Source organism: Cannabis sativa, chromosome 3, assembly GCF_029168945.1.
Source record: "Cannabis sativa cultivar Pink pepper isolate KNU-18-1 chromosome 3, ASM2916894v1, whole genome shotgun sequence".
Taxonomy (NCBI): domain Eukaryota; kingdom Viridiplantae; phylum Streptophyta; class Magnoliopsida; order Rosales; family Cannabaceae; genus Cannabis; species Cannabis sativa.
Window position 1 is genome coordinate 35,161,261 of NC_083603.1, and position 14,092 is coordinate 35,175,352.

A 14,092-nucleotide genomic window follows, 5' to 3' on the forward strand; every position below is an offset into this window, starting at 1 on the left:
TGTATATATACTATAATATCTCACCTGAAAGAAAAATGATATGTTGCCTATCTCCTTGAGTATACTAGTTAATTTGTTCCACATAAAATCCTTGAGATAAAATTGAAAGCCAAATCATATGCTACTTTGTAATACTGACAGAACACCATCCAATTACTAAAATAAGAGTTTAATTTTTTTTTTTCTGTAGTGATATAATAACTTAATTTTTAAATCCATAACAACTACAATAAAAGGTCAATAAATAAATAAATAAATAAATAAATACAGGAATAATTATTATGGATCTCTGAAAAATGTTCTTGAAATGTTGATCCATATAATGCTGTTAAATTCACAACATTATAATTCTTTTGCTGCCAGAAGAGTGCCTGTTTAGAAAGTGAGAACATTTTTAATAAAAAAAATTGAGTAATATACTTTCTAATCATTTTTCTATATCAATAATGGTACAAAAAAAAAAAGCACTAAGGAATATTTAAGTTTTAAGCTCTAAACTCTACATTTATCTAACTCAATACATTATTTGGTCACTCATTTAGATAAAATTCTATATATACAAGCAATTATAATAACACCAAATTCTTAGTTTCAAGCTCCAAGTAGTTTTGAACTTCAACATCCATTAATCAGCATAAAAGTTGAAAATGGTCAGATTGCATCTTCAAGATAATCACCCTTATATCACTAAACAATCATACTATAAATATCATATACAAATATAGAGTTGAATTTAGTTGAGTCCTAACAAATTAACTGTAGAACACAGTACCACTTGACGTGTGTGGGCACTCACTCATTCACTCAAGGATTTCGAAAATTTAGAGAAGAAAATAAAAGGGAAGAGGTTCGGCCTATAGAGAAAAGATAGAGGCTCAATTTTCATCTGACAGAAGTTCAAGTGTGAATGAGAGCCATCACTATCTATTTATAGGTAACCACCTAGGTTTAGGTTAGAATTATTTGGCATTAAAATAATGAAAAAATAAATGATAAAACCCATAAAGTGTGGCCGGCCATGGGCTTCGATAATGGGCCTCACTTATGCAATTTTACTGTTTTATCATTCCTGCATCTGATTTTCTCAAAAATGCCAATTTTCAAATTCAACAATTTAAATGCTAATTCTAATTATTTAATAACTAAAAATTAATTATTAAATAATATTGTCATTTAATATATTTATTAATTAGACATATAAAGTCTCTTAATTAATAAATAAACCTAGAATCTCTTTCCTTTACAATTTCGCCCTTGCTTAGTGAAAATTCACAAAGTAGACATAGTCTAACTTTAGAATTATAATTGATTAATCAAAATCAATTAACTGAGTCTTACAAGCAGTATGGTCTCAACTAGTATGGGGACCATGGGTCTATATATTCGAGCTTCCAATAAGCAGATTAAGAATTTATATCTTAAATTCACTGACTTATTAATTCTTCGTTGAATCCACGCATAGAACTTAGAATTGCACTCTCAGTATATAGAACGCTCTATATGTTCCACGATATAGACACGTCATTAGTTATCCATTGTTATAACCCTAATGTGATCAATGATCCACTATATAGATGATTTACACTGTAAAGGGATTAAATTACCGTAACACCCTACAATGTATTTTATCCTTAAAACACTTAACCCTGTATAAATGATATTTCAGCTAAGTGAAATGAGATCTCCACCATTTATTTTCGTTTGGTTAAGCTCGAAGAAAATAATCCTTTACTTTCTATTCGCCAGATAGAAGCTATAGATTCCATATTTATGTTAGCGCTCCCACTCAATTGCACTACCGTGTTACCAAAATGTACGTATCACCCTGACCCAAAAGTAGGCTTAACTAACAAATCAAAGAACACAAATAACACTCTTGAGATTGAACCTAATCATATCAGGATTAAGATCATTTGATCTAGGATCAACATGTGATATTGAATTGAATAGATATTACAGTAAATTCTAATATATCTAATCAAAGTTCAATATCGGTCCCTTCTGATGTATACTCCTGTTGGAAATTATTTTACCAAGGTCTTAGATCTACTCACAAGTATGTTGATTAACACCCTAAATAAGAACTTTCTAAATCGATGAAATAAACACATATAAAGTTTAAGAAACCTTACATTGGGTGCAGCGGAATTAAATGACTCCTTCCGTTCAGATATCTAGCCCTTGATTCCTTTTTGTAGCAGAGCATTATCAATATCTGAACCTGGATCTCTTTCTCTGAATCTTTGATGCTGAAACTCCTTTGCTGATGATCTTTCTTCACGATCTTCCTCACTATGATTGAGGTATCACTTGATGTGTGTGGGCACGACTCATACACTAAGGTAGTTCGAAATTCAAAGGAAGAGAAAGAAGAAGTGGCAGCTAAAGATAGGGAGAGAGAAAGACTCAGGTTTTTCTCTGAAGGAAAAATAGAAAATTTAAGTGTAATTTTCCTGAAGCCTTCACTATCTATTTATAGCATTCCACTAGGGTTAGGTTTGAATTATTTGGCATTAAAATAATGAAAATATCAGTTTAAATTTCCTACAAAAGTGGCTGGCCCTATACTAGTGGATTTGGGCCTCACTTTTTGCAATTTTGCAGTTTTACCTTTTCTGCATCTGATTTTCTCAAAAACGCCAATTTTCTAATTCAACCATTTAAATGCCAATTCTAACTATTTAATAACTATAAATAATTATTAAATAATATTGTCATTTATCATATTTATTAATTGAACCATACAAAGTATCATAATTAACAAATATGCCCCTATTAACTCTTTCTTTACAATTTCGCCCTTACTTAGTGAAAAATTCACAAATAGACATAGTCTAATTTGAGAATTATAATTTATTAATCAAAACCAATTACATGAGTCTTACAAGCAATATTATCTCAACTAGTGGGGGGACCATGGGTCTATATAACCGAGCTTCCAATAAGTAGATCAAGAATTTAGCACTAAAATTCACTAACTTATTAATTCTTCGTTGAATCCACGCATAGAACTTAGAATTGCACTCTCAGTATATAGAATGCTCTATATGTTCCACCATATAGACGCATCATTAGTTATCCATTGTTATAATCCTAATTTGATCAATTATCCTCTATATGAATGATCTACACAGTAAAGGGATTAAATTACCGTAACACCCTACTATGTATTTTATCCTTAAAACACTTGACCCCGTATAAATGATATTTCAGCTTATGTGAAATGAGATCTCCACCATTTATTTTCGTTTGGTCAAGCTCGAAGAAGATCATCCTTTGCTTACTATTCGCCAGATAGAAGCTATAGATTCCATGTTTATGCTAGCGCTCCCACTCAATTGCACTACCGTGTTCCCAAAATGTACGTATCACCCTGACCTAAAAGTAGGCTTAACTAACAAATCAAAGAACACGAATAGCCTTTCAAGATTGAGCCTAATCATAACAGGATTAAGATCATTTGATCTAGGATCAACTAGGCGATATTGACTTGAATAGATTTTACGGTAAGTTTAATTAAATATAAGTCAAAGTTCAATATCGGTCCCTTCCGATGCATACTCCATGCATCCAACCTGAGTTTTACTTTAACCAATGTTCTGGAAAGAACATAGTATTTCTCCAAATACAAGTAAACTCTTGTTGTAGATTATCATATCAGTAAAACCCTGTGTCTGATAAATCTAGGAAACTTTATTCACATAGTCATGTTTACTTTCCAATGTGTTGACGGCACAATAAACAGGATCAAGTATGTGAAAAGGGTTTCAGATGAATTTATACATTATGTACATATAATCATGAAATAAATCATGTGAACCATGCAACATTAAATGTTATTTCGTATCTATATTAATAAGTAAATCTGATTATATTGAAATGAGTTTTATTTAGGGCATAAAACCCAACATATCCTGGAAAGGACATAAAACTTATCCAAGGTGTAAAAATACCTATCGCTGATTATACCATGTCAGTCTAAATCCAGTGTTCCGACAAATCAGGGAATAAACTTTCGAACATATAATTAAGATTATATTCCACTGTGTTGACAAACTATAATCATTAACAAATTGATATGTTCTGGACTTAAATAGAATTCATACATTATGTAAATAATCATGAAATAAATCATGTGAACCATGCAACATTAAATGTTATTTCTGATCTATATTAATAAGTAAATCTGATTATATTGAAATGAGTTTTATTTAGGGCATAAAACCCAACAAACTCCCACTTGCACTAATATAAAACAAAATGTGCATTTCAAATAATCTCAACACCTTGATATACAAATCAAGTGTAGTAGTAGTAAACTCCTCGTAATAAGATCTGAAAGGTTGAATTAAACACAACTTTTTCTGCACCATTACTCTTCCTTAATCACAAAATCATTAATAATGTGAAATTCCTCTCTATATGTCTACTCTCTTGGGATACTGGATTCGATACCTTTGGCAACTACTTCTTGGTTATTCAGGAATTAACACTAGTAGTTAAGGCAATTTGGAATGGTGCCAAAAATGTATAGAACTTTCCTTAGACTGAATAAGTACCTTTCCTGCAACTTTAACATTCAGTCCCTTTCTGGTAGACCTAGAGACTTCAGATAGGTTTTTACACTTCTCCAAAATCACTATTCCACCCCCAGAGTAATCACCATCTTATCAGCAGACTTTCTAACACAAAGGCAAGTCTTGAAATCTGATGTGGTGCAGTCTAAGAGTTTTAAACACACTCTTATTGACTAACATATAGTTCCTCTTCTTAATCTTAAGATTTACTTGATTGTTTTCCAATGTTCTTCTCCTGGTTTAATCTGATACCTACTCATTACTCCCACTCAACAGCAGGTGTCTGGTCTAAGGCATACTAAAGCATATCTGAGACCTCTCACTGTTGATTTAAGGAATTCTTTCATGACTTTATATTTTCTGGAATAGTTAAGACTTTTCCTTAGATAAATAAAATCTATGCCTTGAAATCGAGAAGCTTCTATAGATTGCCATTAGAAAGAAAATGCTTCAGCATCTTACTAAAGTAAGTTGCTTGCATTAGAGTAAGTAATTACCAGGTATACCACAAGCCATAGGTTTAGATAAACTCAAACCTATAATACTAGGAACAGGAAGTTTTGTTAAGTCCATTGAATAGACTTATTAACAAAATTTCCTTTTATGTCCTTGTAATAGAAAAATTTAGGTTACTCCATGTGAATGCATTAAACCATAGTTCTATTGGCTTATCTTCTTAGTTTCTTATCTTGACAATCCATTACTTGTTTAAACTCACAATGGATTTTAATCACTAGTGTCTTCCAAGTCATAAGAAGGTGAGTTCCTAGAAACTCTCCCACTACGACAAGGTATCGTGAATTATGTCTAAGAAAACTAAATGGTATTGACCTCTTCGGTTGTGACAAGACAACAGAGGCAGTGGGATCATCATATGTCAAATACGATGATAGAACACTTATGGAATCAAAAAAAATATCTCCTTTATTTTCTACTTTATTTTCAGACTTAGTCATTATCTTAGAAAAGTAGTATTTGTTTAAATAAACACTTTCTTATCTATTGACTATGGGATGGTCCACCCCTAATCACTTAGAATAGCTAACAAACATGTAAACCATGGTTAACAGTTCTAGCTTTTCTTAAGATTTTGATTAGGTCATCCATGAATCTAGTAATGATTTACATTAAGTATACAACCATTACATCATTCTGAAATTGTATTACCATAGAAGGTCTTAGGCAATAACTAGTAACTAATCATCATATGCAAATCGAAATTTATGGGGAGGTAAGTTTGGATATAATTCAAAAAATCAAATTAATGATCTTTGAACTGCATATCTACAAACTATTTCTCCACCCCTATCAGTTCGCAAGATCTTTAACCACTTACCTTAATGGTTTTCCACCATTGCTAGAAATTATAGAAATTTTTCAAACATTTCAAATTTCTTTGCATAAGGTATAATCTAGAGTTATCGTTTTAAGAATACAACGAAAAACTCATATCCACCCCTGAATGTACATCCATCTGCAAATGAGATGAACTACTTTCAGTGGATATAGGCATATTAACTCTTTGCAGAGATTGATCTTGTCAAAACCACTATGAACAAGATACAAATGCCATAGATTAAAAAAAAAATGTGGTTGTGTCTTTTTGATGGCTTAGGTTTAGTTACATTAAAGAGTTCTTAGAATAGTGCAAGTGGATCCTGGTCACAGAATATTAAACTCACATTCCATACAGTTTGAATCCATTGATAGAAAATGGTTATTAAACACTTGTGAAAGTGTAACTGTATTGTATTCTGGAATTAGAAATATAAGAAAATTTCTGATTGGATTCTAAAATTAAAGTCAAAGACTTAAATTTATACCAAATATAATGAGTAATTCTTTCTTGGACCACCACTACTAATTTAAACTCTAAGTCAGATTTGCCCATACAAGTCGGAGATTTCTAAGATTGAGGATTTATATCATTTTGGAATAGAATTTTGGGATTATAATCATATGCGTCATTTAATTTCTGAAGAGAAAAAATAGAATGACAGGAAATGATTTATAGACCATTCATCCAATGATATGTTATTGAGCTAATTCGAAATGAATAAGCTAAGAGGAATTAGGATAATTTCGTTTATAAATAAGAATCCAACGATGCTTTGATTAGCGAGAGTCAAAGTAATCTTATTGATACAATCTTCTTGTTTTATATTGTAAGAATACTAGTCTAAGGTGTCAATAATTGATGAACAACTAGATGTTGCATATACAATATTTATCTTTCCAGATCTAACACTATTATGTATGTCTAATTTTGAAAATCCATTAGGGATTTGTCCCATTAAAACAACAAAACATGTTAGACCAACAATGAAGATTTGAAATTAAACTACAATTTAATAACAGAAAATAACATGGTTCGATATAAATTCATACACAATTCAGAAATTATTCAACATATAGCAAGTAGGAATGACAAGTGAAAATACTAAAACATACAATCCTAAATAATTTCCAAGGTCTTCAACAAACTGATATCAGTGTCCCGTTTAGGCGAGAGTCAAAGCTACCATCCATTGAATAGAGTTGTCAGCTCATCTAAAATGTTAAACATTCTAGCAACCTTTTATTCGATCAAGATTGGAATCCAGCGTTGTCCCGTTTAGGCGAGAGTCAAGGCTATTCTATCTTATGAGCTTCCACCATTGTTTCATATTTTGTAAGTCAAATACAGTCGCCACCATTAGGGTGATCCATACCATATAAAACACTTACAAAGCTACTTATCTTTCGAGATTAAACGGTGCTAACTTGCTAATAAACGTTCATCCATTAGGGAAGATTACTCACTAAAACAAAAGTTATGTAAAACCAACAATGGAGATCGAATGTCCTAATAATAAAGCTCATTATTTAAAGTGTATTTTCTTCTAATATATATTTTAATCAATTTATTTTGAATATATATTTATTTAATTAAAATTTCCAATTTAGAATGAAAAATTCTAAATATAAATTTTAACTTAATATTTATAAATTTTACTTAGATGGATATGAAAATAACATGAATTATTTCCATCTTAGTAATAATTTCCAATAAATATTTAGAAAAAATATTCAATTTAAGTTGTTACAAAATTAATTTAAATTAACTTACAACTCAAATTTAATTTTCTATAAATATATATTGCATTTCGAAAAATTGAAGTATTTAATAATACAATTTTCGAAATGGCTTGTTAAAATAAAATAAAAAATAAATCCTGGAAAAATTATTCTAATTTAATGTTGGCCCAAAATTAATTAATAAAATTTATTTACAACAAAAAATATAATTTTCCTATTTAATTAAATATATAAGAAAAATTTCAAATATTTAAGTATCATGATGAAAATCAACTTAAATATTAATTTTCTATTTAATTAAATACACTAGAAAAATACTTCAAGCAAAACAGATAATATTTATCTAGACTTTCATTGACTAATTAATTCATTTTCTAATTAAATATATTTTACTTCATTTATTTTAAATAATCATTAAATGAAAAAATCATTGATTTAAGTTGGTCAAAAATTAAAATAAATAATTTACAAGTTTAATCTATTTTTCAAATAAAATTCGAAATTTTGCATTTAAGAAATGCAATTTCGAAATTGTGGAAAAAGATTAATAAAATAAAATAAAATATATTTTGAAAATTATTCAAATTTAAGTTATATGAAATAAGATTTCAAACTTAAAATAATTTTCAATTTTAATTAAATAACATGAAAATAATAATATTTAAGTTTCATGATGAAAATCAACTTAAATATTTAAATTTTCAATTTAATTAAATGTATTAAATTCAAGAAATAAATAATTAAGTATAGAGAAGACTTAATTATTAATTCTAATTTAATACTAGGAAAAATATACTTAACTTAGATTGTACCAAAATTAATTATTAAACAATTAATTTCACAATCTATGATATTTTCCTAATGAAATATTAGAAAAAATAACTAGTTCTAGAAATAAATATCAAGAATAATTTCATTTACTAAGTGTTTTTCTAAAATTAACTTTAAAATATTAAATGAAAAATTAAATTTCATATATTTTAAAAGTTAATTATGTTGCTAATTCAATTTTAATTAGGTTAGACTAATATAATTAACCTAATACAATTATTTAAATAAGGCAAATGGGCCTTCACAATTGGGGTAGTTCATGTGAGGGGGAGCTGGGTTCAGTATGTCGTACCCACTTCTATTGGCCCCCAACTCTCACACAAGACCCAAAAGAGAGGAATTTAACTTTTAAATAAACAATTGTTATTCATTGAATAAGCCCAAATCAAATTGGGCCTAAATAAATTTACTTATGTCAAAATTTATTTTAGCAACCTAGTCCATTTACTTAGTAAAACTTAAATGGGCTTCCTATATGCATCTAAGCCCAATAGCAAACATATAGGCTCACACAGGTCAAATAATTTGGATGGGCCCTATCATGTAACTAGGTTTACACAGATGAAAGAAATTGCAAAATTTACCTGTTACAAATTATTTATAAGATCTATTGACAATTGGACTATGATTAAAATCAGATCATTGGATCTGTCAACAAGTTAATCATAGCAATTTGGATCAAATAAATAAAAGGTTTGTAAAAAAAAAATTGAATACATAATAATATAATCAAACAATACAAACAATAATAACTGATCTGGAATATCTGGAAAGTAAGCTAAAATATCTCAATTTTAAAATTTAAAATAAAATTAAATTTTAAAATAAATATCTTAACTAGAATTTTTAGGTTGTTAGAGAATATTTGAAAAAAATTCAAAATTCAACAAACTCCTAAATTTCTTAAATTCTAACAAAAAATCAAAAATATCTTACCAATTTTTCAAATATCAAGTTTATTCAAAATTTAAATTTATTTAAAATTTCTAATAAGATAATATAATAAAATATCTTGAATTTTAAATTTAGATATTTTGTTATATTTTGAGTCTTATAATTTAATAAATTAAATATTACATAAATAAACTAATTGAAAAATAAGATATTTTATATGGTTAGAATATTTTACAATAATAATAATAATAATAAGTTTGAAAAATTTATGGTTTGAAACCGTAAAATATCTATTCAAACTAAACTAACCAATTTTTCAAATCTTCATGTTATTTTTGCTAAAATATAATTTTAATAAAAAAAATGTCTAATAAGATAAAATGTTAAACCTAACATATTCCTAATCTTATAATTTTATTTAATAAAATATATTTTGAAAATAACAAATTTGAAAAAGATATGATATGGTTAGCAAATTTTAAAATTAGAACAAGATTATTTTAAAAAGATAATATTTTAATATCAAAGTAAGATCATTTAAAATTTAAAAAAAAATAACATCTGATCTTATAATTAAAATAAATAAAATAATCTAAAATTTCAAAAATAACCATAAGGCTCCTTTGTGAGAAATCAAATTTTCAAAATTCAAAGCCTACTAATATTAGAAACTAATTTTAATTAATTAAAAAATTAATAAAAATTAATTTTATTCTGACAAAATTAGATTTTTGATTGAAAATTCAGATTCTACACAAAATTCTACCAAAAATTGGCTTTTGTTTCAATGAAAAACGATTTTTGAATCAAAAGTTATGGCGAAAACAAGTTTGAGGCACAGGGGTATGCAATGCATACCCCTGCGCGCGCGGAGGCAAGGGAATGGCCTAGGAAAGAGGCTGCATGCAGCCTCATTTGAGCATGGGACTTGGGCGTGAGCTGCCCTTCGGACAGGGTGCTGTCCCAGCGTCCGCGCGCACGTGTGTGCATTCAAATCCTGATATTTTCGTTCAACTTCAAAAAATCATAGCTAATTCATAAAAAATCGAAATTAGGTTTCTGTAAAGCCTAAATTTATTAATTTTTTGTCTACTTTCTATAAAAAATACTTTCAGATCGAAATAAAAAATATTTCAGTAACATATATTGCGATTTCTAAACTATCATCAAATAAGCACATAAACCACATGAAACCATCCAAATCATCACATAACATCGCTTTAATTCATATTTCATGAAAGTAAATCATTACCATGGCTCTGAGGCAAGTTGTTGGATATATTTTACCAAGATCTAGATTTACTAACAAGTATGTTTCATTAACATCCTAATATGAATTCTAAAACAATGAAATAAACACATATAAAGTTTAGGAAACCTTACATTGGGTGCAGCGGAATATATTGACTCCTTCCGTTCAGATATCTAGCCCTTGATTCCTTTCTGTAGCAGAGCATTATCAATATCTGAACCTGGATCTCTTTCTCTCCTTCCTTTGATGCTGATTCTCCTTCTTGTTGGATGATTTTCCACAGTCTTACACACTATGATTGAGATACCACTTGATGTCTGTGGGCACTCACTCATTCACTCAAGGATTTCGAAAATTTAGAGAAGAAAAGAAAAGGGACGAGGTTCGGCCTATAGAGAAAAGATAGATGCTCAGTTTTGATCTGACAGAAGTTCAAGTGTGAATGAGAGCCATCACTATCTATTTATAGGTAACCACCTAGGTTTAGGTTAGAATTATTTGGCATTAAAATAATGAAAAAATAAATGATAAAACCCATAAAGTGTGGCCGGCCATGGGCTTGGATAATGGGCCTGACTTATGCAATTTTGCTGTTTTATCATTCCTGCATCTGATTTTCTCAAAAACGCCAATTTTAAAATTTAACCATTTAAATGCCAATTCTAATTATTTAATAACTAAAAATTAATTATTAAATAATATTGTCATTTAATATATTTATTAATTAGACATATAAAGTCTCTTAATTAATAAATATCCTAGAATCACTTTTCTTTACAATTTCGCCCTTGCTTAGTAAGCAGTATGGTCTCAACTAGTATGGGGACCATTGTTATAACCCTAATGTGATCAATGATCCTCTATATAGATGATTTACACTGTAGAGGGATTAAATTATCGTAGCACCCTACAATGTATTTTATCCTTAAAACACTTAACCCTGTATAAATGATATTTCAGCTAAGTGAAATGAGATCTCCACCATTTATTTTCGTTTGGTTAAGCTCAAAGGAAATCATCCTTTACTTTCTATTCGCCAGATAGAAGCTATAGATTCCATATTTATGTTAGCGCTCCCACTCAATTGCACTACCGTGTTCCCAAAATGTACGTATCACCCTGACCCAAAAGTAGGCTTAACTAACAAATCGAAGAACACGAATAACACTCTTGAGATTGAACCTAATCATACCAGGATTAAGATCATTTGATCTAGGATCAGCAGGTGATATTGAATTCAATAGATATTACGGTAAATTCTAATATATATCTAATCAAAGTTCAATATCGGTCCCTTCCGATGTATACTCCATACATCTGATGCTGGTAAACTTTGCCAATGTCCTGGAAAGGACATAACACTTATCTAAGGTGTAAGAATACCCATCGCTGATTATACCATGTCAGTCTAAATCCAGTGTTCTGACAAATCAGGGAATAAACTTTCGAACGTATAATTAAGATTATATTCCACTGTGTTGAAAACACTATAATCATTAACAAATTGATATGTTCTGGACTTAAATAGAATTCATACATTATGTAAATCATCATGAAATAAATCATGTGAACCATGTAACATTACATGTTATTTCTGATCTATATTAATAAGTAAATCTGATTATGTTGAAATGAGTTTTATTTAGGGCATAAAACCCAACACAAACTACTACAATGATCGTGCAGCCTGGAGCCCATACTCAAACCCCCGCTCAAAAAGACGCTGACGTAATCCAAGTCAACTAGAATGCCGAACAGGTCAGCCCAGCCGTAGAGGCCCAACTTGACGAATTGAAAAATATGTTTCATGGCATGGCTGGGCAGTGTAACATGATTTTGAGTTAGACCGTGCTCGCGGAACTCCCTTCTCACCAGAGATCAATCTCCTGCCACTGCCTCACAAGTTCAAAATGCCAACGTGGAAGATGTATACTGGGAGAGAAGATCCTCTTTCCCATCTCAAGTACTTTGAGATGTAAATGCATTTACAAGGAGTACGGGGGGATGTATACTGCAGAATCTTCCCCGCCACTCTGTCGGATGCCGCACAACAATGTTATTTCAAGTTGGCTCCTAGAAAGTTTAGTTCATGGAAAACCTTTTCTTCGGAATTCCATGCACAATTCTCTTCCTCGCGTCAGCTCCCATTGCATTTTGGAGATTTGGTCGAAGTAAAGCAACGACCAGGTGAGCCAGTCCGGGCATACATCAGCAAATTGATGACGGAAGCGACCAAAGTTTCGCGGGTAACTGAGGATGGAAACTTATCCGCGATACTGGGGGGCATTGAAGTCCTTGGTGAACTTTGGAAGGATATAAGGAAGAACGGACCAGTAGACTCAATGAGTGATTTCCTGGACCGAGCTAAAGGCTTCATCAAGCTCGAAGAAGCCATTCAACGAGCAGAAGGTGAGCAAAAGCTGGGCAAAGCGAAGGCTCCTTCCACTGGAACATCTGCCCAACTTCCCAACTATTCCAACAATCCAAGTGGCAAGCGTTCAAGCAACAAGCACAAGCAAGGAAACGGGAAGAAAGGAAAGTTCACTGATAAATCCGGACAGACTCCCCGTGATCATGCCAAACACACTGCATTCACTATTTTGAGTGAAGGTATAGAGAGTGTATATATGGAAACTCAGCGTTAATCCTGTACAAGAAGCCCGAGCCCATGAAGAAAGATACCAAAAAAGGGACATGACAAAATTTTGTCGGTTCTACGGAGACTACGGCCACGACACCAACGAATGTTATAATCTGAAGCGGGAAATTGAATTTCTGATAAAGAAAAACAATCCGCACCTGCAAAAGTATGTCAAGACCAGCCAAGGTCAAAACAACCAGGATCTGCTACCTCCACCCGTAGATGGACACTTACAAGTCATTATTGGAGGTCCGCGCATCGCAGGAGATTCGGGCAAAGCTCGGGAGAGGTATGCCCGGACAGCTCAGCACGAGTAAGAAGAAGTCATCCTGGCCGTGGAAGAAAGGAAGCCCAAAGTTCCACGAGCAGGAGAGCCAACCATAACTTTCAACGATGAAGATGCTGTCAAAATTAGATTTCCGCACAAGGAACCGCTTGTCGTGGAAGTCCAGATAGCAAATAAAATGGTGGCTAGAACCATGATCGATAATGGAGCTTCTTCAAACATTTTGTTCAAGACTGCTTACTAGAAGATGGGGCTCCAACTCAAGGATCTCACTCCATGCCTCTAGCCTGTCTATGGTTTCTCCGGTCAAGGAGTTGCACCTCTAGGACAAATCCAGCTACCCCTCACTGTTGGACAAGCTCTGAGGAGCATAACTATCATGGCACAGTTTCTAATATTGGATGTTCCTTCAGCCTTTAACGTAATGCTTGGCCGACCAGCCCTGTATGACTTAAAAGCTGTCACATCAATATTTCACTCGTGCCTGAAGTTCCCAACAAAGAATGGGGTAGGGTGTCTTAGAGGGAACCAGT